The 27,785-nt window shown below is 32.7% G+C and overlaps 1 non-coding gene and 1 pseudogene across 1 annotated transcript; both read left to right on the top strand.

Moving 5' to 3' along the window:
- Nucleotides 1-4,242: 4,242 nt before the first annotated feature.
- Nucleotides 4,243-4,316, top strand: TRNAV-CAC (transfer RNA valine (anticodon CAC)). The gene has a single exon. It is a non-coding gene; the product is annotated as a tRNA-Val (tRNA).
- Nucleotides 4,317-23,464: 19,148 nt separating this feature from the next.
- On the top strand, nucleotides 23,465-24,394 carry LOC149533658 (cyanidin-3-O-glucoside 2-O-glucuronosyltransferase-like; annotated as a pseudogene).
- The last annotated feature ends 3,391 nt before the right edge of the window (nucleotides 24,395-27,785 follow it).

The raw sequence follows: 27,785 nt of genomic DNA, 5'->3' as shown, positions 1-27,785 counted from the left end.
AATCAAAATCTTCAAATTTTTAACTAAATTAAAAATATGAATTTAATTATCAAAAGTCCAAACACTATGTGCTCCATAGATGGCAACCTGAGATACCTAGCTCCAAACTCACATACATTCTCCATATGAAGAATTTTGGCTCTCTCTATTAGCTATTTCAAATTAAATTAGGCAAGTTATAAGCCAGATTGGGATTTAAATCTACATTGGGCAACACGTTAAAATTTAAAATTTGTGCTTTTCTTTCATACTTATTTTTGTCGTCCATTTTCATTCAAATTTTTTCATCTATTATTGTTTTGATTTATTACATTCATCAAGTATAGGATGGAAGCTATGGGTAATTTCCATGCAATGATAGTACAACTTACCATGTCCATGTCATTTTTCCCATTAGAATTGTTTTCTCTATTTTAAACACCATACCATATCATTACATTACCACATTTGGAAGATAATTTATATAGGAAGAAGTTTCTAGAAATTCATATGTTTTAATACTTTTGCATATTCCTAGAAAGTTCAAGGAAAAATGTTATTTTTTGTATACTTTGGTTGCATAAAAGAAGCTACTCATTACATTTTTTTTTAATATTAAAAGTTCCTATGGAGTGCTTACAATGTAGATTAAAACTATACAAATAAATCAACAAGGGCCTATTATTTTAGATAGAATAAGAATATCCTTTAATGCGTGAGAATTTTCCTTTGTTAATGGAAAATTATCATGTATGTTCAAATATATACTTATCTTAGAATTCTAATGCCCTAAAAACTAGGGAAGATATTAAATAGTAATTATCATAAATCCATGTTCACATTCCTTTTAGCTTTGGACACATTTCAATAGAATATATGTAAATGCTATATAGGATGAATAATGGATATTCTAGGTAGTTACTAATACTATTATGTAAATTTTTTTAATATTAATAAATGAATAATAAATAATCTAAGTTTTGGCGGATTATATATATATATATATATATGATCTATTATCGAGAGAAAATAGTAAAATAAAAATTATAATATTAATTATGATATTGCTACCAGAATTCAATTCTATAGTTTCTAAGTCAATTATTGACTCATCTATCATGATTAGTGGTTAACAAGAACTCAACTCTCATGTGAATGAATGGAACACTTTACACATCTGTGAGCATCACTTAGATCTAATGAGTAAGTAGATGAGTTCATGTGAACCAATATTCATGAAATATGGGTCAATGAATTTGACTCAAAAACTAACAATTGAATCTTGATAGCAATATCACAATCTAACTTGTGGAAAACATCTTCTACTTATAATATTAGTTGAAAAATAAATATTAGATTATTTTTTATATAGTATAGTATTAATGATTCAATCTTTTCATGGAAAATATTAATGATTTGTTCATCTTGATGGAAAAAGTGACGTAGATGTATTCTTTGGACCTCCATCACTAAGTTTGATAGCCTCTCCCCAATTCCTTGGAGCTCGTCTATTTCAAATATTAATCGTTGTAAGAGAGGTAACAGGTGTTCAATTCAAGGAAATGCAGGATCTTATGCAAATATACATGATCTTATGTATTATTATGTACTACACACATTACAAACACATATTTCAGTGAAGACAGTCTGATTTCTGATCTTCCTTTCGGAAGAGAGCCTACTCTCTATGTCCTTCTCAAATGTTTTTCTAAACACTCAAAGCTTTCTAGACTTCGACTAGACTTGACTTGAACTTAGAACCTCTTCCCCCCTAATGGAGAAATGGATGCCCTTATATAAGATGAGCACCGACTTTTACAATACAAGGGAGTTTACAATAATTGGAATCCGTCCATAGAAAATGGACACATGTCCAGACTTCTCGAAACCTTATCACAAAGGAATCTTTCAAAGTAACTTTACAAAAGAGATTCATTATTACACACATCTTTTTGACATGAGAAGGATAACTCGTAGTTACTTTAGAGGTGTAATCTGACCTCCTTTATACCATGGTAGGGTCCATGCTTAATCTTTATTCTCTAAGGATTAAGTGACTCAGATCAGTGACATCCCCACTGATTAGGTTAATATCTACCTCTTTTGGGTGACTCAGCTTCAGAATCATATCCTTCTTCTGAGCTGGAAGGAGATGGATGATTTTCTCGACATAGACGTTCTAAATGGTCTTCAATAGATTCCTCCTTCCACAAGATGCTACGATCAAGGCGAACATAAGCTGTAGTTTGACTGGTACCAATGCCTGCTATGTGAGGAAGAGTAGTGAATTTGGTAAACATCCAAAGGGGTTTGTGTTGAGTGGCAAAATGATGAAGATTGCGTAATTCAATAGTGTCATGCTACATAGGGCTTGGACCAAAGTGATAAAAAATAAACTGATTTATTGGGTTAGAGATATATGAATAAAAATCCAGTTTATGCAAATAACCATAATTTACCTCAGTGGGCATCAAGGCATGAGAGTGAGGATACAAACCTCGAAAATACATTTCAAAAGGATCTCCTGAGGCTAGCCATCTTCGTTGATTAGGAATATGAGTACTACTCAGGATATGAACCGGCCATTCAAACAGTGTGGCACTGGTAGCCATATGAGACAAATATATTCAAATTTCATCATCAGAAGGGTGACATGGCTCTTTTTGAATGATAGAGTCTGTAAGTAATTTCCTGGATGCAGCAAAATGAAGATCTCTCTGTTCTTGATAGATCTTTTGTGTCATAGAGAATCGATTGTTTTCCCAAGGCACATTACTGATGAATGTATAAACTTCTTTTCTTTCACAAATCATACGAACATGGTGTGCTTGAGCTAGTACTTGGTTAAATTCATGGAGGAGAACATGATACCTGTCATTATGTAGCCGATCATCTTCAGGATTGATTTGAGCTAGATGCTGAAACATTTGATGTATATGATCTATCACTTGTGTCTGATCTCATTCAACTTCAGTCACCAAGTTAGGCTATTGAACTATTTGTTGATCTAGATGTCCTTTTCGAACACCACGCACATTTTGCAATCGTTGTTGTCGATATGCTTCTGCCTATCTCCCTTGAGCATTTTCTTCAAGTATGACTTGACGATCTTGAGCATATCTTTCCCATGGGCCTGGTTTAGCATAGACTCGGATATACAGATTTGACAAGATATCTTGTTGACTATCTGTGAGTGTATCTCGCAGATTGGGTTGCAACACTCGAACACCATCAACTGTAACAACAAGTTGATTCAAAGTATGAACATGATTTTCTTGACATCCTTCTCGACTGAGAAAATCTGCCAAGACATTCTTAGTACCTTCTACATGTTTTGTTTCAAATTCAAAAGTATCAAGAAACTGAGCCCATCTGAGCAAATGAGCTTGAACAACTTTGTTTTTGGATTCTTTTTTAAAGAATCCGGCCAGATTTTGAAGATCACTTCTTAAGACAAACTTTTGATCACCAATGAATAACTAAAACTTTTTGAAAGCATTAACAACAGCTAAAAGCTCTTTATGAGTAGAATGATAATTTAACTCAGAGCCTTTAAAAGTGCCAGATTCAAATCTGGCAATTTCTTCTTTCATCTTACCATTGACTAAGACAAGTTCGAGGACTACAGCTCCCCAAGCATTTTCACTAGCATTTGTCTGCACAATTTTCTTACCTTTTCCTGGGATGCGAAGAGGTGGTAGCTGTTGACATTGTTGCTTAATTTTTTGAATTGCTTTATCATGCTTGGTTGTCAAGGGTGGTGCATTCTTTCGAAGCAATTTATTTAATTCTTTTCTGGCTGCTGCAATATTCTGAACATAGCCAGCAATATAATTAACTATGCTTTAAAATCCTGTTGAATCTGTTCTTGGTTAGGATACTCGGCTCTTACTCGAGAGACCCGGGTTCAAGTCCCGGCAACGGAAGTATTTTTGCTGTTCAATACTGTATTTCCCTTCACAAAAGCAGATAGTGTGGTTTCCTTCTAGGATAGGATGTTCATTCACAAAAGCAGGTGCTCTGAATTGATTGCGTCTGCCGGGAGTCGAACCCGGGTCTATTGCTTGGAAGGCAATTATCCTAATGGAGATCCCATTATTTCAATATTTGACTGCATGAGCCGTGTAAGACAATTGCGTTGGGACTGCCCATTGTTCTCGTTGTCCCTGTGTAATTTGAGTATGCATTCGCTTTCACTGTATGCTTTTGTTGCGCAAAATGTACTGCTTTACTAATAGTTAACTCTCTCCCAGAATTTTTGAAGTCTGGGTGGTGTAGTTGGTTATCACGTTAGTCTCACACACTAAAGGTCCCCAGTTCGAACCTGGGCTCAGACAGACAATCTTGATTGTTCTTTTGCGCCCTTCTTACTCAAGATCTTTCTTTTACTTTTTCGCTATTTAAAGGCCCCAGTTCAAACCAGGGATATGTATGAATTATGTATTTGTAGATATTATTTTTTAATAAGTTTGCAACTGAACTCTCAGGGATATGTATGAATTATGTATTTGTAGATATTATTTTTTAATAAGTTTGCAACTGAACTCTCACTATTATTTAAATATAATCTGCATTTGATAACAGATTTTATTTTAAGATTTATCCAAAGTCGTATACAGGGTTATGACTAGACCTGACATTTTTCAAGTACGGACAGTTTACATATCGATCAAAGTTAGAGAGGAAGTTGCGAAACTGTTTTCATCATAAGGAATAAAGAATAAGTACAATGTGTATGTTTTAGAGCTATCAGATTTCTATAATTCATCAGTGTTATTATTTGTTTTCTAGATTCGATTGTGTGAACAATTTTTTAATATCAATGTTTCAGATCACAGATGCAAAAAAGAAGAGAAAGAAAGTGTGATCCCGATGATGGATCACAGAATGTGATCCAAAACGTTGATATTAAAAAATTGTTCACACAATCAAATCCAAAAAACAAATAACAATATCTATCTTCTTTAAGTAAGACCTAGATTTGAGGGTGGCTGTTCGAATCTTGTGTGCTGCTGTTGTTGCATGTGTCTGTTATTCCTAAATCATATAAAACTGTGTCAATCGTACCCTGCAAAAGCATAAACCAATAACACCATTTAGTTGGGAGAAAAAATATCCTTATTAATCAAAATCAATATTCGCCAATAGATAGATGAGAATGCTATGCAGTTGATGATATTAACAATGTAGATATTTGGTGATAAAGAAGTGAAAACTAATCAAATCTAAATGTATGCATCAATAAGAATCTTAAATCTAAGAAACTAATTATGCAATAGAGAGAAGTAAAGTGAATAGAAGTGAACATAAAGCGATATAATATGACAAATCAAATGCGTCCAACTTCCTTTCTGAAATACAGAAATTACTAACAAAAGCGAAAAACCATGGATTTGTACAGCCATTCATTGTTTTTGGGGCAGCCACGTCTTCCTCTTGATCTCAGCTGGCATCTGTAGCCTTAGAAGCATCAGTATTAGGAGTAAAAATTCCACAAATAAGCTATGTTTCATTAATCTGTATCTTTAGCTTTGTAATATTTTGATATTTTGTTATGTAAATGTTTGGCTGTATTTTTTATTATTTTTTGTTGTTTGAGTGCAACCATGTCTTATTGTTCAAATATGGATACTTAAATACTTACAGATGGAAAGCATTAGCCATACAAACTACAGCCAAAGGTATGCTTGATTTTATATCCCTAGTTAAGTTCTAAAGTCGAATTAGGCAGGCTTATACATGAAAAATAAATAGCTAAAAATCTCCTCACTGTTCAGGCAACATTCCTCATACTAAATATGTGCGGATGCTCTGAACATTTTTCAGGAACAAAAAACAATGACATTGCTAACTAGTTTGATAACCGAAGGTCTGAATACAAAAACAGTGAACTGCATGTTAAATCTACAACAAAATTGCATGGTGTATGCCCAGCTGAAATTCAATGAAATTGAACAGAACAAAGCCAGCAGAAGATAACTTAGGAAAAATTATACTGCAATGTGCTACTGGCACTGCTGCGCTGCTTGAAAGCTCCTCTATTAAATGGATAAAAATACTAAACTTACAAGGAAAATATTATTGTAAATATTGGATGTCTAGAGACTAATAAATAATTCTTCTAATAGTCACTCAACGCACTAACTAAATCACAGTGCTGTGAGGTGTATTTTTGTGCTATCAGTCAAACACCCTAGCATGCATGGCAAGATAAATTCGAAATCCCTGAATCTGCGAAGAAGTAAAAGCCTTTTCTATAATTGCTTCTTTTCTAGCGGTTAGAGCCAAATCTGGAAGCCAAAGACATAATACTCATGGCATTCTTGGGATTTATTCTTTTAACAGTTAACATGTAAGCAACAACAAATGAAAAATATACATGAGTGACGGCATTGAAAAAGGTTTCAGAGGATTGCGTAAAAGGAACCGCTGGCTTCGTAAGCACTGAAGGAGCGGCAGAAATTACCAAAACCCTTCACAACTTTCACCCTGTCCTCTCAAACTCCTTTGCAATGCATTCACTGGGCATGTCTTGTTGCTTTCTCACGTCTTCAGAAAAAAACTTCGCTCCTTTTATTTTTAGTTCTCAAAAAAATCCCAAAAACCTCGGTGAGATCGGATTCAACCAATCAAAAAAAGAACTTGTATTTGAACATCTTAACTTCATATTTATCAAAATCTTACATGAAAATTTCAATCGTTCCTATTTTTGGCGTTCCTATTTTTGACAACTTACTAGCTGAATCGCCTACTTATAACTATGGTTTCAAGTCCACATCTCTCATTATGATACCACATCAGCATGTTTTTTGCCAAGTTGTCCAAAACAACTCAAATAAAAAGTGAGACCAATAGTGATGCATAAAGGTACACATACTTGAATAAGTGATGTGGCATCACATCATTGTTAATTTTATAACTAAGTGTACATTATATTCAATTTTGGGTAGTCAGCATTGTACTAAAAACTTTAAAGTCACAAGTATTGGTACAATGTTGTCCAAAAAAAATTAAACATTAAGTCAATAAATGTAGGTATCATATCAACTAGCACTTGCATCCAAAGGAGGTGCAAGGGGTACGCCAATAGCAATACAATATGAGTAATTACATGTTACATGTGCTAATATTTGTGAGTCTTTTGTAATATTTAAAATGATGTGTTCATATTTGTGAAGCTTTTGAAATATTTGGTCATTTTAAGTATTTGTTCATCACATTTGCAAAACCATTTAACGACATGCCCATATAGTGGAAAGTCACACCTTTTCATATAGAGAAGGAAGATATAAAAATAAGTTTGTTGAGATGTGAAGCATAAGATATTAGCCATTCAAAATCTTGTCCTCTTACCACTTATTGGTGAGGCAAAACAAATATTTTCTCAGCAAATATCGGAGATAAATTAGTAACTTCTTAGAAAAATATTGGGAATTTTAAAAATGACTTAAATTTGTTCCTTTGTTCCCTTCTTCACTTGCGTTGGTTTTCTCTATCACTTTCCCATGTCCTTGTGTTTTTTTGGGTTGTTCCTCCCCTCTTTTAATCACTTTTCTTTTTCTTTTTGTTTGACAAAAATGAAAAGATATTCAACTATTCACAATTTCAAAAAAAATGTTTATGCTTATTTTTAGTTGATAAAACCATTAAGTTCCTATAAAAATATTTAACTATTCTTTGCATTTTATTTTCTTTTCAACACCAACTACTTATTGAACAACAAAGGGAATCATTTTATTAAATTGTATTATTATTTACACAAAAATATCTTTACTAAATTCTATTATATATTTTCAAACTTCCCATATAAAATACACTAGAGGACCATAAACTACTTTTCTAGACACGACTTAAACTTCCCCATGTAAGACAAACATGATAAGAGTGTGTCTTTGTAGAGAGGTTTTTCATTTTTTTCAATTTATTGTCTCATTTTTGTGGCATGGATGGGATCCTAGGACATAAATGTGAGTTTCTTTGTTGGACAAAATTTCTAGGCATGTTTTGTTGTTTTACGATTAATATAATTTCATAAACACTTGCTCAAGCCTAAATGTCTTGTTTTTGAATTTGTAAAGTATTAAAATGTGCTCTTTTCACCTCTTTGTTTCTTAGTGCTTGAAGGTTTAATTGTACTTCTCAAGAGTAAATTATATGTTATGCTCCACTTGCAAAGCTTTTACTAATCAATAAAATTGGAATTTATGGGTCACACAAAATGATATGCAATCTATTGCAAGGTTTAGAATTACTTTCACACACACACACACACGCGTGTGTGTGTGTGTGTGTGTGTGTGTGTGTAATACATGAGACAAATAATATGTAATGAATGTATCACCCTTCTGAGTGTTAAACCTCATTTTTTAGTAATTGCTACGAACACATTGCAAAAAGAAAAGAAGACCCCCAAATTGACAACAAATGAGATGAAAATCAAAGCTTAGGCTATCAACCTTCTCCACAAATGGCTTCGTTATGCACTACTTTCTATATTTTGTTAACCATTTTTTTCTTGTATAGGCAATTAAAACAATGCATCTCTTAAATTCTCATTCCATGTCCAAGTGTAGATTGATCAGAATATGGAAAAATGTAATTACTCTACCCATGGAAAATAAATCCTTAAGATTACTATATCCATATAGTTATTTTAAAATTACAATAAGTTAATTTGATTAGTAAAATAACTTAAATTTGACCAAATCTTAAACAATTTAAAAGGAACTACAATAACCCTAACATTTATGATAGCTACAAGCTTGGAGGTGCGCTCTCTAAAAGAGACTATGCCGTCAATGAATTGTTTTCCATCAAGCCACTTAGTCTTAGCGTGCAATTGAATAATTGAATCCAGGACCACTGTGCCTACTTTGGGGTTCTCATCCACACACTTTGAACAATAAGTGGATTAACAATGGGTGTCATTAGAGTTACCCATCTTGTGAAGACCCTTCAAAGTAAAGAAAGAATAACACTTGAATAAATATATCAAATTATGTTAAACGTAGAACAAAATAAGAGGGGTGAGGTACCAAGGAACTGTTCATAGTTGATGTGAACAATAGTTAAAAATTCTCACAACAATTGGTCCTCTCCTACATGGTGATGCATAGCCCTCGTTCATTGGCTTGATGGGGATACCATAAAGGGATAGGCTAAATGCTTGACATGCCAATGTCCTCCTCATTGGTGTAGAGCATCTTCACATCACAAAATCTTTTTACAGATTATATATAATCTTCCTAAATTTTGGAGTCGTATTTTGGAATAAAAGTTGTTAATGTGAGAAATGAGTAAGTTTCTATTTGTGGTGTTACTAATGATGTCATCTTAAATGATATCATGTTAATCTTGGTTTGAAGATTGAATTAATTCTATAATTTTACAACTCAGATGGGTGATCTGTAGAGAATTCTCTACCCTTCACTACCGTAAGCATCACCTAGAAACAAAGAGGTTAAATGTTCCATTCATTCTCATAAGAGATGGGTTCTTGTGAACCACTACTCATGAAACATGGATCAATGAATTTGACTAAAATTAAATAGTTAAACCTTGATAAAAATATCATAAATTGACTTCTTTTTTTTCTTAAATTTATTTAAGCTCCCATTTTAGGAATCGAACACAAGGTCTTTCTATTACAAAGAAAAGCAATAGTTGTTGCATTGCAAGCTAGTGCCTATAATTTGACTTGTTGTAGAAAATATCTCTTACTTATTAGAAAGAAGCTATTTTGAAATTGTAAAATCTCCAATTAAAATCAATAACAACTATTTTGAAACCTTCACATATTCATCTAAAAATCCAAAATGTTTAAAAATATTTAATTGAAAACTTAAAAAATAAATCTCCATTAAATCTCTAACTCGGAAGCCTGAAATCATCAATTGAAGCCATTTACAACTATTTTGAAATCGTTAAACCTTCAATCAAAACCCTCAATATCCCTAGTCATATGCTTAACATAATTAGAAGGGGATATATTATATAAGAATCTTAAATCTAGGCTTTTAATTCCTAAATTCCAATCTAAAATTATCTTCACATATGTTGTTTGAGAGTGGATTCGATACCTGCAATACATTTAAAATTAGACCCATATATTTTTCATTAACTAGAGTAAAGGAACAAATTATTGAATTTCTCTTCTTTTAAACTCACGGTGTATGCCTGGATAAACATTCCCATGTATCTATTTCTAAGCCCGTTATTGTTACATTAGTACACATCATAAATATAGTTACAGGTTTTCAGCTCCCCTACGAATTTGTAAAGGATTTGATTATCAATTTAGTGAACTTAACTTAATTCTAGTGATAGATCATTAAAGAAGAGTAGCCATCTACATCAATAGCGTTATAGGTACCAATTGAGGCATGAAAAAGTAAACTATACTAGGCGGGACACTTAGTATTTTCTATAAAAAAAATGTCAGAAGCACTATAGTGAAAATAGTTTTTGTGGTTGGATAGCCACTAGCATAACTCTGCACCTTTTTCATAGTTGTCACAGTTATGGAATTGCCAAATTCCCCCCCACGCCAAGTTTCTTTACTTCTCTTTTACTCTATCTATAGCCTCAATAATGTAATGCCTTAGAACATTGAGTTTTATCGATTTATTGTATTTACAGTCGCAAAGATGAAAAAAATGTAACAAATAAGGTGCAATGAATTCATTTCTCTTACTTTTTTTTAATACAAGTGAAAGAAATAACAAAAGAAGAATGCCACCTATATGATCTACACTTTTTCAAATATCCTGAAATAACACTAAGAAACACCAAAAATTTGAAAGAAAAAATGACTTAATGTTCTACATTCCATGTAGCAATGATTGATGACAAGTATTATGGATGAAGTGTTTAGAGTGCACAATTACAATGCCCTCATTAGAAGTTCACTAACGCTGATTATACCATTGCCTTATATGTCGAAGAAAACTAGCAAATGCTTGTTACACTCATTTTCAACAGAAGCTATTTTTAAATTAGCTCTCTAATATATCTACTTGTTTTCGTCTTGTTTTAGCATAGAATATTTTAATTTTAAAATATTATGTATTTCATCTGTATCTATGAGCCAACTAGGGCACTATTAAACAACAATATTTTTTCTCTTGTTTTGTCCTCACATCAATTGCCTTTCTTGTTTTGTCTTCCCATCAATTTACATGGAAACCAACACTTTGAAACATATTTTAACATAATAATAACAAACAAAAAATGATAAAAACTTAAAAATATTTTAAATTTAAATTGATTAGATAGAGACATCTCCCACTATCCCATGTTTGGCAAGATTTTCTCCGTAGCGAAGAAACTCGATGAGCAAAAGCACAAGTATAATTTTTTGTTTTCTTTAGCATAGGAATGGTTGTTCTCCAAACATAAATGATATTTTAAGCTATGACAAATTTAAATTTTGATGCAAACTTTATATATAGTTATATTACTAACAATCTTAAGTGCTTTGAATTATGTGTAATTTTTCTTGGTTGAAGACCTCATTATCTTCAGTTTTTTTGCGAGGTCCATCATCCCAGTTTAGAAAATGTTCAATTTGAGCTCCAATTTCCTTACATATAGAGATGCGTGGGCTGACAATTTTGAAAGTGTCATCAATGTCAAGGGGCAACATCGCACAGATTGCCCAGGTATAACATATCCTTGGAAAGTATAAACTTCTTGTCATGAATCTCAAGTCACTAGGAGGCTAAAGCTATAAAAAGACATTGTAAAATCTTTCTTGATTTTTGAATACAAGAAATTAGAAAATAATTAAAAATCATGTAATAAATCTTTTTATTGTTCCAATGTAATATAATGACCATAAATCTATCAAGTTATATCGATATGTTGAAGTGTTGCTGGTGCAAATCCTACATCCGCAGAAGAAATTTTAAATGTTACATTTTGGTCTAGTATTTCTGGCAAGAATGACCAATTTTTTATAGGAAAATAAATAAAAAAATCCCAAAACATGGGATTCTTAGAAGCTTAAGCACAATCATGAATTTTAGGCATCACACACAACAAATCAAAAGGAAATTGTTAAGCTAGTCGGCTATTCTATCCACTAAAAATAATTATAGTTAATCAACTCAAACAAATGGAAGGTAGATATTGACGAAGAGGTTTCATTAACTCTATACAAGCTAACTCTGAAAGAAACTATAAAAGGCTGATTTAGGAATCATTGTCTGACTTATATCAGGACACACCATCATACCATCATTTTACCAAATTTGAAAATGTAATTCAAATCTGCTTTTCAAGTTTTAAAACTTATATATGAAACCCCCAATTTTAGAAAATTAATGCCTGATTTTTGGTGATGTAATTTACAAATATAAACAAACCTTGACACTGCTGTGAGTAATGCTCTAGAGCATGAGACAAACGTGGATAATAACAATGGGATTCTTTGTGGCGGAAAAAGAAAATAACCATGATTTGGAATAGGGTTTGGAGTTGTAGGAGAATATCATCTATGCACATCTCACCACTCCTTTATTTCTATTTAGCCACCAGTTACGAGGGATTTGTTAACTAAGGCTGGATATCTTCTAGAGGACTTAAAGGGTAGCTTGTGATTTCCTTGAAAGCCATCAAGTGAATGCAAATAATCCTCCGAGTTGTGAAAGTTTGCAGGATTATGCATTTTCTTCAGAAAAGGTGAGTTGATGTTGTCTTAACTAATCTCTACTCCCACATGAACATACACCCAAGGAAGCCATTGCAGAAACTTTGTTTGCCATCCTAACTTCATGTTGGAAAATACCCGAGGAAATTTTGGAACTAAGTCTCTGTGGTTTACCACACCTTAATGATAACTGGAAAATCCTTCAAAAATTCATTATCATCTACGACAACCTCATTAAGGTCCCTTCATCGACGACCCCATTTCAAATACTGCGGAGGCAATAAACACAACAAAAATTACTTCTTTCAAAAGGTCACCCTTGCCAAGCCAGGAGATTAGCAATCAGACATCTTCGTCTATCATGATTCAACCGTCTGGTGTGGAATCCCTTGACCATTCTCTCTTGAATCTATACCATGCTCTACAAGTCTTTTTGAGATCTATTTAATAACAATCTTACGTAGTGCCTTAGGGAAGATGAAACCAAAAGAATATCTCGCTTTATTACAAAAGATTGCAATCCGATCAGAAATTTGATTTTATTTGATATTATGTTGACTGAAAGATATGATATTATGTAGACTAAAAGATACTAGTTATTTACTAAACAATATACAAACCAATTTGTTCAAACCACCTCCCAAAAACTGGTAGTTGTTTTAAGCAGACAGGTTTAGATGAACTTCTCACCTATAATAGCCTATCGGCTAATAACTCCTATCACAACTATTGGAACGTGTTCAAGTATTGGGTCCTCTCTCCTATAGTATTTTAAAACTTTAGAATAAAAATAAATTTAACTAAGCCCACTAAAAATATTAGTTTTTTGCAAGACTAATAATTTTGTGGGATTATGGTGGTAGTCTTACAAATTTCACTATCTAGAATATTTATTTTAATTAATAAAGTAATAATAATAATAATAAATTTAGTATATTAATGTCAGAGAGATTAAGGATAAAAAATCATCTTGATTCTTTGAAGGCTGACCTGGTATTGTTGCAAGAGACAAAAATGTCACAAGAGTCATATTCCAATTCTATTAGTAAATGACAGCTATGTAAATCTACACATCAGCAAAGTGTTGGTGCATCCAGTGGTCTTGCTATTTTGTGCAATCCAAAAAAAATCAAGGTCAACCAATAAAGCAGAATGCTAACTTTCAAGTCTTCAAATTCACCCACTTTGAGACATCTTTTACTCTAATTAATGGTTATGGCCCCCCTTCAATCCAAGATAAAAGGAAACTATGGGCAATGCTAACTGACATCATTAAACATCTTGATGATAACAACATTTTTCTAGGGGTGATTTTAATGCTATCATCAGTTTTGAAGAGAAGTGTGGAGGTATTTGTCCTCCACCTAATACAATGCAAGAACTTACTGGGTATTCTACCTTCTAAGGATCTCTTCACTTGGACTAATAAAAGGGTTGGCTTTGTTCAAATTGTTGAGAGATTGGACAAGTTCCTGATATCTCAAGATTGGAAACTTCAAAATTTCACATTTGACTTAGATATTTTATCAATTTCTGAATCAAATCACGTCCCCATTCCGGGCAAAATCACAGGCCATCTTTCAAATTTGAAAGGATGTGCCTTCAACATCCAACTTTTCTCCCTCTTCTACAACAATTGTGGATTTCGGCTCCCAAGATTAATGGAACTAAGATGTACCAATTTTCAAGGAAACTGACGCATATTAAAGGCCTCATCAAATACTGGAACATAACAATTTTCAAAAACATTTTCTAGCAAAAAGACATGATCAAAATACAACTTTCAGCAATCAATGTTATTATTATTCAATAGGGTATGGATGAGGATACTTTTTCAAAGCAAGAATAACTACAAAATGATTGGAAAGAGTTGTGCCATAATGAGGAAGACTTCTGGAGACAAAAATCGTGTGAGCTCTGGCTCAAGGAAGGGGACAAGAATGAAAAGTATTTCTAGGTTTCAACAAAGCACAAAAGGGCAACCAATTCAATCTTTTCAATTTCAAATACCAAGAATGGTAATCTTATTACTCATGCTAATGGTATTCAAGCTAAAGGTGTAAGGTTTTTTTGGAATTTATTACATTCTTCCGTTGACTCAAAGTCAATTCTGAAGTCCTCACAAACGAAATTCTTGAGGCAATTCCCAATCCAATACGTGATCAAGACAATAGCAATTTAATGGCCCTCTTCACAATGGATGAGCTTAGACATGTTGCATTTTCTCTTGCATCAGATAAGGCTCTAGGCCCTGATGGTTTCACTGCACTTTTCTATTAAAAATGTTGTGATTTTATCAACCTGAATCTGGTCTCTGTCTTAGAAGAATCAAGGAGAAATAAGTCCACGCTGAAATATTTCAATACTACAAATATTTCTATCATTCGTAAAATGAAAGAGCCTAATACATTTGTTGATTTCCAACCCATTTCACTTTGCAATTTAGTTTATAAGATTATTACAAAAGCTATGTATTTGAGGTTGCTTTGATTCATTCCTTTTCTTGTTTCAACTGAACAAGGAGGCTTTGTCCCAAGAAGAGAAACTATGGAAGGTGCATTGGTGGCTCATGAAGTTCTCCACTCCATTATATCTACCCAATCATCCACCTTCATCATTAAACTTGACATGATAAAGGCTTATGATAGAGTCTCTTGGGATTTCCTTTTTAAAGTCCTTCAAAATTTTTGTTTTTCTACCAAGTGGTGTAAATGGATTAGAGCATGTATTTTGGGAGCTTGGCTCTCAATGATTATTAATGGAGTTCCAGCTAACTTCTTCCCTTCTTCACAAGGGATTAGATAAGGTGACCCACTATCTTTTATCCTCTTCATATTAATGGATGAGGCTTTTAGTAGGATTATCACACATAAGGGTATGTGTAGGATCATGGTGTGCCAAAAAGTGGCGATCTGAAAAATATGTAGTTTTGAAATGCCTCAAAGAATTTCAAAATCTATTCCAACTTTTTTCCCACCCATCTTGATACTAAATGAAAACAATTAATACCTTTATAATTCCTACTATATCTTTCGATACCAACCTTATATGTCATCTTTAAAACATTCCGAAAATGCATTTTTGGCATGTTCTTATGTGTTTTTTACTTCAAGCATGTAGCTGACGACTTTTTTTAAACCAAAATTTGATGTAATGAAAAGGGTTTCTTAAGAATGTTCTTAGCTTTTCATAAATGTAAGGTTTGTCAAATTACGAGTTCAATAAGTAATTATTACTTATTTTCTAATGGAGTTAGCTACAAAGTGTTGATTGACATACTAGTTGAAAAATAGCTATAACTTTCAAACTATATAAGATTTGTGAAATCCAAAAGATGCGTTACATTCTATGCTTCGACTAGTATAAGAAAAAGAAAAAAAAAACTTAATTTTTATTTTTTTTAAACTAGTTAAGGTGGTCAGACATACACCTACTTTTTATTTTTGCCCTAAAAGTTTTGTGGTACTGCATTAAAATCCAAACTTTTGACCAATCAAATAATTTTTTCTCTAGATAAGGCCTTGTAGTTTAGAAACTAGATTCAATTTGCTACAAATTATTTTCTTACAAATTTTTGATATAAAGTCCAGAACCACTTTAAATTATGTGTCAAGTTGACATAACCCTGATTTGCTGGTTTTTCACTGCCACTTAAGGCCATAGTTTGGTACACCATGATCCTGCACATACCCATAAGCATAGCTTGGATCTTTGGCATGGGGTTCATATCGTTGGCATTTCTGTCACTGCCACTCATTCCTTATTTGCGAATGACACTCTTTTATTTGGAGCATAAAATATTCAAGAAGCTAAATTGATTAAAAGTACTCTTGATCCATACACTTCAATTTCAAGTCAAAAGATAAATCTACAAAAATCCAAGATCTTTTTCTTCAATACGAGTTTGGTTATTCTAATAAAATTGCCAATATTTTGGGTTTTCCAATTGACCATCTTCCTTCTTCTTATCTTGGCATTCCTTTTTTTTTGTGGGGACAAACAAAACATGTTACCGGGCAACAATTAATGAGAGAATAAAATCAATAATTTTAGCATGGAAAGAAGTATGGGTATCTTTTTTTGGTTGCATATTGTTGGTTAAAATAGTCTTGACAACCATTCCTAGTTACCATCTTGAATTGTGTCTAAATTCCCACTGGATTTTCCCTCTTTCCTCCTTTCTTTATTAACTTCTATTCTCCTTAGTTACAATTAAGGGGGGGTGTTAGTTTTGGTGTTAATTCTAACTTGATGATGCCTCTATTCTAATCTGTAATTTCAGCATTTATGAGCTATGATCACTAATATTACCATCTTGACCATTTGTTCAATCAATGTTCACCATGCATGTGTTTTGCATTTTTTTTAATCGCAATTTTCATTCTATGTTCATGCATTGATTTGTTATATAAATCATATAATATTGTAATATCAATTATAGAGAGCACAATGTAATAAATACAACCATGTAAATTCTTTTGCTAGATCTAGCTAAGAAAGAAGCATAATTTGCACATATCAAGAAAACCATAATTACAAACTAGAGAAAACAAAGAATTTAGAAAACTCCTCACATTCCATAAAAATTTCTTATAATCTACATGATTTATATAGAAAATCAATGCATGAATTTAGAGCTGAAACTAGTGCTCAAACAATAAGTTACGGCGAAAATTACAATAGAAACCAAAACATGAAAGAAATTAAGGCAATCGTGCCCTTAATCTCTATAGTCACCGTAAATTGTGGACAATCTTTGTTCAAACTCAAGTTTAGAATTTTTATTGGAAGACCATGCACAACTAAGACTCTTAGTTGAAATTAAACGCTAACACCCCCCTTCATTCTAGATAAGGAGAATGAGGAAAAATTAATGAAGCAAATAGGAAAGAGGGAAAACCTAGTGGGAATAAATTCCCCCCTAAAAATCTACAAAGATGCAATGTAAATTATTTGAGTTGAGAAAACTATGGACATCTGTTGAATCATAGCCATGAATGAAGAACCTCCTCTGAAACTAAGATGAAGATCAGGATTAATCTACATGAGTGCCCCCAATGACACTACTCAAACAATAAATAGATGGAAAATTAAGGCAAAACATCTACCAATCAAAGATACACAAGACAGTAACCTACATAGCTCCCCCAAATAACGAATAGATGAAAAACAAAGGCAAAACATCTATCTATCAAGGATGTAGGTAACACATAAATATGTATGAGTAACCCTAAGAACATTACTCAATCATGCAAGAATAAAATGTTGATTGAAAACACAAGTGCCAATCATCTATAAATATGATCAACTATGGAACCAAGAAAGCATTCACACTAATAGACATGACAGATCCACAAATTGCACTATATCACTAGAGAGAAAAGAAAGGTTAGATCCATGCAAAGAGAGCATGATATTGACCTATCTCAGATGTAGAATCAGGTCCAAACTTTGATGCCATGACATTTTGATGCAAGCCTCTGCATGTGGGCATAAGAAAAATCAACGACATCTGCTCAAGATAACTAAATGGCATGATAAAGATAAAGACCAAAAGCTCTAATCTTCAATCCCTACAAAAAAAACTCTCTTTCCTAGCAACTTGCTATGATACCATGTGGGAAAAAATACTAAAAAAATACAGAGCCACCAAGAATAAAAAAATGTATTGATTACATTGTGCTCTTCGTAATTTATTATTACAATATTTCATGTTTTATATAACAAATCTATGCATGAACATAGATTGAAAACCACTATAAACAAAGCATACAAAGCACATACATGGTAAACATTGTTTGAACAAATGGTGAAGACCGTAATAACTAATATCGGTGATCATAGCTCATAAATGCTAAAATTATGGTTTAGAATAGAGCCATCGTTAAGTTAGAATTAACACTAACACTAACAAAATATTATCTCCAAAGTTTGAGAAATATTTTTTGTGACCATGTTGAAGTTAGATTAACGTAGTGATGCCAAGAAGGAAAACAATTTTCTTGAAGGTTGATATGGTACCAAACAAGAGATGCAATAGAAGAAATTAATGAAAATTGAAATAAAAAATGAAGAAAAAGTGTAAAAATATAAGTTATTCTTAAATTTGAATGCATAATATTTGTTGCATGAAGATTTTAAATAATGGCATTAAAATTTTATGAAATATAATGATCAAGAACTTTTACTTTTACTTTAGAATTAAAAAGCGAGAGTTTATAAAAGTTTATAAAGTCTTTTAAACAAATTTTTTAAACTCTTAAAAATAAAATAATTTTATACATTTAAAATAACATATAATTTTAAAAATATACTTAAAATTATGATATTTCATTTTACAACAAATAATATACATATATTAATAAAAAAATCAATATGAACTATTCTTTTCTAATATATTATAATTATATATATGTATATTTAATATATTATAATTATATATATATATATATATATATATACCTACATACATACATACATACATACATACATACATACATACATATATGTGATATAGATTTCATATATTTATAGAATGGATCTATATTATATATAATATTTTATTTTATCATATATAATTGGAAAAAAAATTAATATATTAAATCATATTATAAAATTAAAAATATAATTATTAAATATATTATATTATACTTAAATATTGTTATTTAATAAAAATATATTTTCTCTAAAGAAAAAAAGCTTTCAACCAAATTTGTAAAAAAAAAGTGTAGTTTGACGTAAAAGTGAAAATGATTAGAATAGAAAAAGAAAAAATTAGTATAGATATAAAAATTACCATTACAATTAAGCTCTAATTTTAGTTATTATTGACATATGCAAGACAATTAAAAACTCATAATATAATACACAATATTATTTTTAAATCATTTTAGATTAATATGTTAGGTAATATATTTATATTATTTTAATGCTGTCATTTGTAGATAAAGATAATGGACTTTTAATTTATATATTTATCAATTGAAAGAGATTAATGATGGTACAAAGGACAAGGTACAAAAAGATAAGGTTCATGAATTTTGATTAGACATGTTGAAAATACATATTTTTTGTTGTTGAAAATTAATTTTACTCCCTATCAAAATTAGTATGGCCTAGTAGGATTCTAAATAAATGAGATTTATATAGTCATTAAAAATAAAAAATAAATATAAACATTTGAAGATTGTTTAATTCTTTAATGTGATTCGTCAATTTAATTGAGAAAATGAATTCAATTAATGCATTAGTATCTTGTCTTTAGTAGGAACTGTTGTCACAAAAGCTTGCACCCTTGTCCAAAGTTTTTACTTAAGGACAACCTTGTGAAACATGGAAATAACCTCCAAGCTGTGGGACTTGAACTATGAGGTTGAGTCTTTGGAGAAGGCCAACTTCCTATGCTATCAAGATGCGATTAAACTACACTTGAAGACAAAAGGGAGAAGGAATGCATGAAAGTAACTACCTAATCTATTCTAAGGAGGTGATGCACCAAAATAGGGCGTTCAATCCTTCCTCTGCCCATATATGCACAATTAACCAGTCATAACTTCAAAGAACATGAATTCAGGCCTTGTTTACTCTAACAACCACATGTAGATTAGACAACAAAAGAATGCTAAAAGATGAAACTTCACTCAATATCATTCAATTGCCAAAATAGATACAATCATGCAAATTACAGAATATAGACAAGAACATTAACCAGAGGTAAAAAAGTCTTGCACAGTGTGTTAATGGTTGAAAGAGTTACAATAGAGAATTATAATGGCTCAGAGGTAAAGGGAATTTACAATGCACATGGAAAACATGCCAAGGAAAACATGCCAAGGAAAACAAAGAAGAATCTATTACTGAGAAGTTACAAAAGATATGCTTTTATAGCTTAAGCATAACTAGATATTTCTAATAGAACCACTTCATAACCACTACATCCAACCACTATTGCAAATCTAGAAGATATATAATCTCGGTACAAAAATGGATGTTGGTAATTCACTTGTCCACCAAAAAAAGCTTTGAGAGCTCGAAAAAAATGGTCATTAACTTCTAACTAAATAGATGGATCAATAGGCAGTGATGGAGTGTTCCTTTGTATTTATCAGACCTGGAGAATGATGAAAGTGGTTACAAAAGATTGAAAAGATTAGATCCATCATCAAGGAGCTACTTCCACTGTCATAAGTGTGCCAAATTAGTTGTGTTATTTGGTCAACTAGAGTCAACCATCAAGCCTTGCCACATAGACCAAACATCTTTTACCATTCACCACTCTGCGAAGTCTTCATGCTTTTACCACTTGTGATCGTAGCTTCACCACCACCTTTCTTCAATAATAGTTCTTGCTTGTGAAACCAAGACCAATTGGTTATTGCTACTTCACAGCCTTCCCTTAACATCTTCCATTAATTATGCAAAGACTGAGATCTTGACTGCATTCACATCGTCACCACTTTGACCCGAAGTTCACCTTCTAACCTTGTGACCAAACAAAAAAAAGAAATTATTTCATCAAAACTCTAACCATAGCTTCCCTCTTAACATGTTGCGATAGTGCGCTGGCCATAGATCTAAAAGATCTAACAATGGGGTAAAAGCACATATCTGTGTCACCATTCATGATACCAAAACTTGTTTTGGGCACATCTCATTTCTCTATCAAAACTCAATTTTTGTCAAAAAATAAAAATACCCTTTTATAGATCTCAGATTCAATATCATCATTATATAATTTTTTGAGTGTTTTAATTAGTTATAATATGTTATAATCTCAAAATATTATAAGTCGATATTTTAACATTTCAGAAGATGCTCCCTCAAAAAAGGAAAAAAAATAGTATATCATATCAAAAAAATAAAAATAAAAATTAATCTCTAGAGGAGAGAATCCTCTTCATGAATATGTAATTTTTTTTTCAAAAAGGTATAGATTTGATAGGGAAGTTTTGATGGGATAAAAAAAGTGTTGGATTTTGATAAGGTCGAACTTGAGTACTTATAACAAAGAAAATATACATCAAAAATAATTATTTCTTGTTTTGTTCACTAGCTATACATGTCCTCTATAAGATATTTTCAAATCAGAACAAAAAAAGATGATTTGCATATACTTGTTTGACGGGAACTACACCCTATATATTTTACAGTTAAAAAAGGGACTTCAAAAAAGAAAAAATGAATAAATTCTTACTCAAAAAAATTATAAAAATTATAGGCATAAAATTCATCTAATTCTACACATTTCATTAGTTTACATCATCTTCATATTTTGAACACAAATACCATTTTTTTTGTCATTAATGTTGAATTGTCACATTCTGATATCACATTCCTTTATAAAAGGTGACACAGGTTTGTGCTTTTACCCAGTGTGAAATGCATCCTTGAAACACTAAATATTTTTCCCTTACCGCACTATTGCGACTTAAACCACAGTTTGCCAAACTCACCCTGTGACTAGGTGAAAACAATGTAACTGCCCCATTGAGACCTTGACTTGGGTTGAACCAGCTAACTCTGCGATGATGCAAACACAAATCAATTGCATCTTCGCTACCTTGACCTGAGTTAGCATCTAACCCACTACGACTATGTGAATCGCACGGTCACAACTTTGAAATATTCTAAGGCATAACATGAAGACAAAGAATATGGCCAATGTTAAATTATTTCATAAAAACCCTAGGTGACCATTAAATGACTTATCATTTGAATTTGATTTTCTGGGAGGCGGGCATTTTTGGTTAATAGGAACTAACAACAAGGTGTCAAAAATAAGAAAGTTAAGTAGACATATGATCATTTGCTAACATCACTTTTGACACTAAAATAAAATTCAAATTCTTTTCACTTAATTTGTATATATACACTCTTCAAATCTATTCAATCTCAATATTATATTTCCTATTCAATTATCTTTTGGTAAGATGGGGTAAGGGGGATATCAAAATAATGGCAGTCAACTACTACATGTCCTAATGTTTCCCTAATTATCCCACAATCACATATCCACTTATGCAGAGCTCTCCATCAAGGTCACATAATAAGGCATTCAAGTTTCATTGCTTTTAACATCACTAAATATAGCTAAGATTAAGCCCCTCTTTGCAAGCCTGCGAATTCCTCAATTTCAGCTATTGGAGTTGTCATTGCCAAAAGTAGTAGGGCTTCCACTAGAAATAGAAAGACCATTAGACATTTCAATTCATTTGACCTCACTATTGATTACAATGGAAGATTGATTGGAGCCCCATTTGAAAACATTTTGGTGAAGATTTATCTAGACTGCATGATAGACAGATCAAATTTTAGCTTCTATGAAGCTAAAAATACCCTATGGGACACCCTATCCACTAAACTGACTTTAATAATCTAGTCCTCTTTTTATGTAAGATAATGATGGTCCCACCTAACTTACCAATGTTCTCCTTACTAAATAGATTGTGCTAAGACCTTTATCAAATACAATGTCCCCAAACTTGACTCAGTTGTCTTCGTATGTTGTTTAGTTTCCATCTTCCTAGAATTAAAAAATATGCAAAATCTCTCTTTTGAAGGTTCTTTTGGCTTCTTCCATCTTCTTGTCTTGCATCTAAGCTAGTGGGAGTTGGTTCCAAGCTAAGAAATAAGAGATTTAGATCTCAAAAAAATGTTGGCCTCTATGTACACCTTTTGGGGTTGGTCACATATAGTGGTGGATAGGAAGATCTGACTTTGTGAAGAGAGAGTTTGCAATCTTTGACTGCATAGTGGTGGGTGGGAAGATCCACCACCAAATTTGGTGTAGCTGGATTCTCTCTTATTAGCTAAGCTATGAATCCCATTTAGTAACAATATGGAAATATACTTAACGACATACAATATGGTGGAAGCGACAAGAGACTATCCCTCACATGTGATCTCATTGAGGCTTTATAAGGCTACAATGAATTTACTCATCAATGGGCCCCAACTTTACATCGAGTGATACTTGTGTGGTATAGGGGCCTCTAATAGCATGACAGTCAAGACATGTGCTAAGACATAGGGAAAGTATGTTGAGTAGTTTGGGAAGGTGACCAGGAAACTAGTTGTTCCACTTGGCCCTCTCTTATCACTACATTTTTCTAAAAGGAAAGTTGGCTTGGATGTCATTTCATGGCTTGACAAGTATTTTCAAAGGTCTATAGTCTATGTGTCATTTGGGAGCCAATGCTTTTTAAGTAGTGAAGAGATTGATGATGTGCAATTCAGGTTAGAAGCTAGCGGTCAGCCCTTCTTGTGGGCCCTACATAGACTTTCTTCTTTTCTCCCAAGGGAATTTGTGGAGAGGATTGGGAAGAAGGGCATTATGGTTAGAGGTGGCTCCTACAAAGGGTGGTATGGGCCCACATTGGTATTAGTAGATTTGACTCACTCTGGATGGAACTCTATAATGGAAGGACTTAGCAATGGATTGTCTCTTGTAAATTCACTAGCTATGCAACTTGATCAGAGTCATAATGCATGGTTTGTTGTAAATGAATTAAATGTTGGGATTGAATTTGGGAATAGAAAGTATGGGGTCTTTCAAAGAGAATAAATTCACAAAGCTCTTGGGATGGTTATGGGGGAAGATCAAGGGAAAGGGATAAGAGCCAAGGAGACAAGATTGGTCATATGTTCAAGAACAAAATATTGAAGGATGGAGGATCTCAAGATGAGTATATGACTCAATTTGTTAAGTATTTGAGCTTTCTCAAAGTCAATGTGAGGTTTCAAAAAGGTAAGGAAATCCAATATTAAGTTTGCAATACAATAAGATAATGGTAAAGATCTCCTTATCATGTATTAACATCCTCCTCCTATGAAAATAATAGACCTCATCATAGCTATGCATAAGTACTGGATGTTCTCAAACTCAATTTACAAGAAACACCATGCACATGAGATGAAAATGAATGATAACATATTAGACACATATTTAAGGCTATGGCTTTCCTAGGTTCTTGGCCTATTTTTATGTCAGTATTATTTATATTAATGATATGTTGTAATTGTTGGAATGTTCAAATGGGAAGAGTACTTCTGAGAGGGGGGGGGGGGGGGGGGTGGTGGGTGAATCAGAAGTAACCAATTTTTATCCTTTCAAACCCTTAATAACATATAACTGAAATTAACATGCATGCAAGTAAACATGTAAACAAACATAAAATGAAAGCATGCATCAATACATAACACAAGAGATTTTGGTGACCCAAAAACCCTCCAAGAATAAGAAGGTAAAACTGAGGTGGGGATGACACCCACAAAAATCATTGCAGCAATGAGTTCAACCACTTCTGATGATTTGCCCTATTAAAGGCTACAACACACTGTTAAATGTGACCTGTTGAAAGGATTTACAAACACTTTACATGAAGTGTCACCCTGTTAAAGGATCTACATAAAGGCTATTAAACCCATCTAATACATAGGATTTTCTTGACCTTCTCCAAAGGCTCTCCTACCTAGTTGTTAAGCTAACCTATCACCATAGGATTTCAACCTCTAATATAATGTGAGAGAGTATTAGAAATTTTAACCTGATTGAATGCAATCTCAAATTGCTTGATTCAAGCTCTTGATCTGCTCTTCCTCTTTTGATATCTACTAGATCTGATCTCTAGATATGTCCCCTATTTTGTTCTGATTAACTGGATTTATAAATGTTGTTCTTTCCACTAAGTCTTTTCCTCTTCACACTGAAATTTCGCTATAATCTCCCCTTATGCTATTTTCTTCCACACATACAATGGTGCATTCATTCTCCTTATAAAGAATATGAAGACTTAGGATTAGGTATGGATCTATGATTCATATTGAATCTCAAATTCTCGCTCATACTTTGCATTTTTCTTATTGGTTACATGTCTTCACCATTTTTTTGATTGGTTGCATGTAGATTGCATAGGGAATGCAAATGATTTGTCCTTATCCTTTTTCTCCTTCAAAATTTCTCCAAGTTAGCTCCAAAAATAGTTCACATCTTAGTTTGTGCAAATACAAACTCTTATGCTGACCCTGTGTTGCTCAGCACATGAAGTATTACTGTTGCTAGGCACATACGATTTCTAGATTGCTCAACATCATCTACAATTTTTGGTTTACTTGGCACCTGTTATATCCTGTATTGCTCAGAATATGTTGTTCTAAGTTGCTTGGCATCTAAATAATTATATTACTCAACACATGAACAATTCTTGGATCACTCGACACATACTAAACTATGATTTGCTCGGCACTAATTGTGACTCAACACCTATTCAAATTCTAGCTCGACATCTATTGTGTACTCAACATACATAGTGAAAATGGTTAAGTGTGTTGACACTCATTTGTCAATACTATTTATTTGATCAACAATCTCACCCTTTGACATGAGTGTCAAAAACACGTAACTAAGCATTGATGATCCTAACCTTATTGAGTGCATTCTTTACTTACTCAACTTACATGCAAAATTTCAAAAAATTGTGAGTAGCAATATACCTTATGACTCCCCTAAGTTGATTATGCTTTTGAAATTGAAATTATGTACCAATGTGCCTAATCCTCCTTGTCCTTTGACCTATTTCTACATTCTAAGCCTGTATGTTGTATCTGATCTGTGTGATGCCCCTGTATTCCATGTGATTACCAAATTTTTACATCTCTCCTTCACTTCTTTATTCCTTGTCTCCCCCTTTTTGGTTATATACAATCATTCCTTTTTATTTTCAAAATAAATGAATGATCAAAATTTGTCAAAATTTGGTAATTACCCATAGTATCTACATATCTCCTCCTTTACTTATTACTCCCCCTATAATATATATCTCCCCCTTTTTTGACACTGATGTCAAAGGGTTCTATGGAGTAATTCCATGTTTAGCCAAAAATGAGCTGTTAACCTCTAGGAGTATCTTTAGAGCTGCATCCTAGTTGTTTAATGCAATATCCAATGACTTGTGTTGGATTGCACAAGCTCTGCTGCTAGGTCTACAAGTCCATGTGTAGAAAGATTTGGATCTTTCTTTAGGACTGTCTCTGAATACATTTGCTCCTTGTGAAGTACCTCCAAGTGAGGGGTGATGGAGGATTGAATTTGCATTAGCTTGGCTTTTATATTAGCCTCTTCTGCTATTAATACAACTAGTTCCTTTTGAGTGTGAAGCATCTGAGCAAAATGCTTCTCACTTTGAGCTAGATTGATAAGAAGTTGCATGCTAGAAATCTTTAGATTTATCTCCAAGCTCAATATCTTTTGGCTGATCTCTTGTGTGAAATTGGAAAAATCACACAATTTATTGTAAAGGGAGAATATATTTCCAAGTACAATTTTGAATCTATCTAATTTCTTAGCCAAGTCAACTTGTCCCAAAATGATAGTATTTGATATCTTCGCATTGACCTTACCTTGGAATTTCTTCTCTGACCATTTCATTAGTTTGGCATTGGTGTCATGGTCCTCATTTGTTACCTGATCAACTATATCTAATAGTTGCTCTATAATTGGTCTTGATTCATCTAGAGATTGTAGACTGAAGGCATCCATGAATATGTCCTTGATTTCATTTAATACTTGCCTATATTTTTAATCCTTTCTAAGTGCCTCTTGTCTCCTTCTTATATCCAATGCACTTTGTATTTCATTCATCTTTTCTTCTATGAGAGTGCTGGATTCATAATAGGGTATCTTTATTTCTTCATCAAGCTCAGGAATTCCATAGGGAATTGTTCTGGCTACCCTAGTTGAGCTTGAGCTTGGTGTTCTAATTTGCAATTCTAGCATTCCAGTACTCAGCTGCTAAAGAGTTTTTGTAGGAGTACCTATTTTAGGTAGTTCAACCAAAGTTTGTATTGCAAATTCCTCCTTATCTTTTGTCTCTTCTTTCTCTTCAATTTGTTTTTCTTCTGCTATCATTCTGGCTAGAGGTGTACCTATTGATTGTACTAATTTATCTTTATCATCCCCTGCTGCTGCACTCAGCTCCTGAAGTGCTTGTGTGATTGATTTTGGTGGAGATGGAGGTGGAAGGAGTAGAAATCTAGTAGATTGTGTGGTCATAGGTGGTTCTTGTGTTTTCACCTTGACTTCCTTTGATTTTACTACTGCTTTCTAGAGTTCATCAACACTGACCAATATTGGGCTTGAACATAGCCTAGCTTCTTGTAT

Source organism: Cupressus sempervirens, chromosome 10, assembly GCF_028749045.1.
Source record: "Cupressus sempervirens isolate cs-2001-9-10 chromosome 10, ASM2874904v1, whole genome shotgun sequence".
Classification (NCBI taxonomy): domain Eukaryota; kingdom Viridiplantae; phylum Streptophyta; class Pinopsida; order Cupressales; family Cupressaceae; genus Cupressus; species Cupressus sempervirens.
Note: the sequence above shows the minus strand (reverse complement) of the source record. Positions and strands in the feature narration are given on the sequence as shown.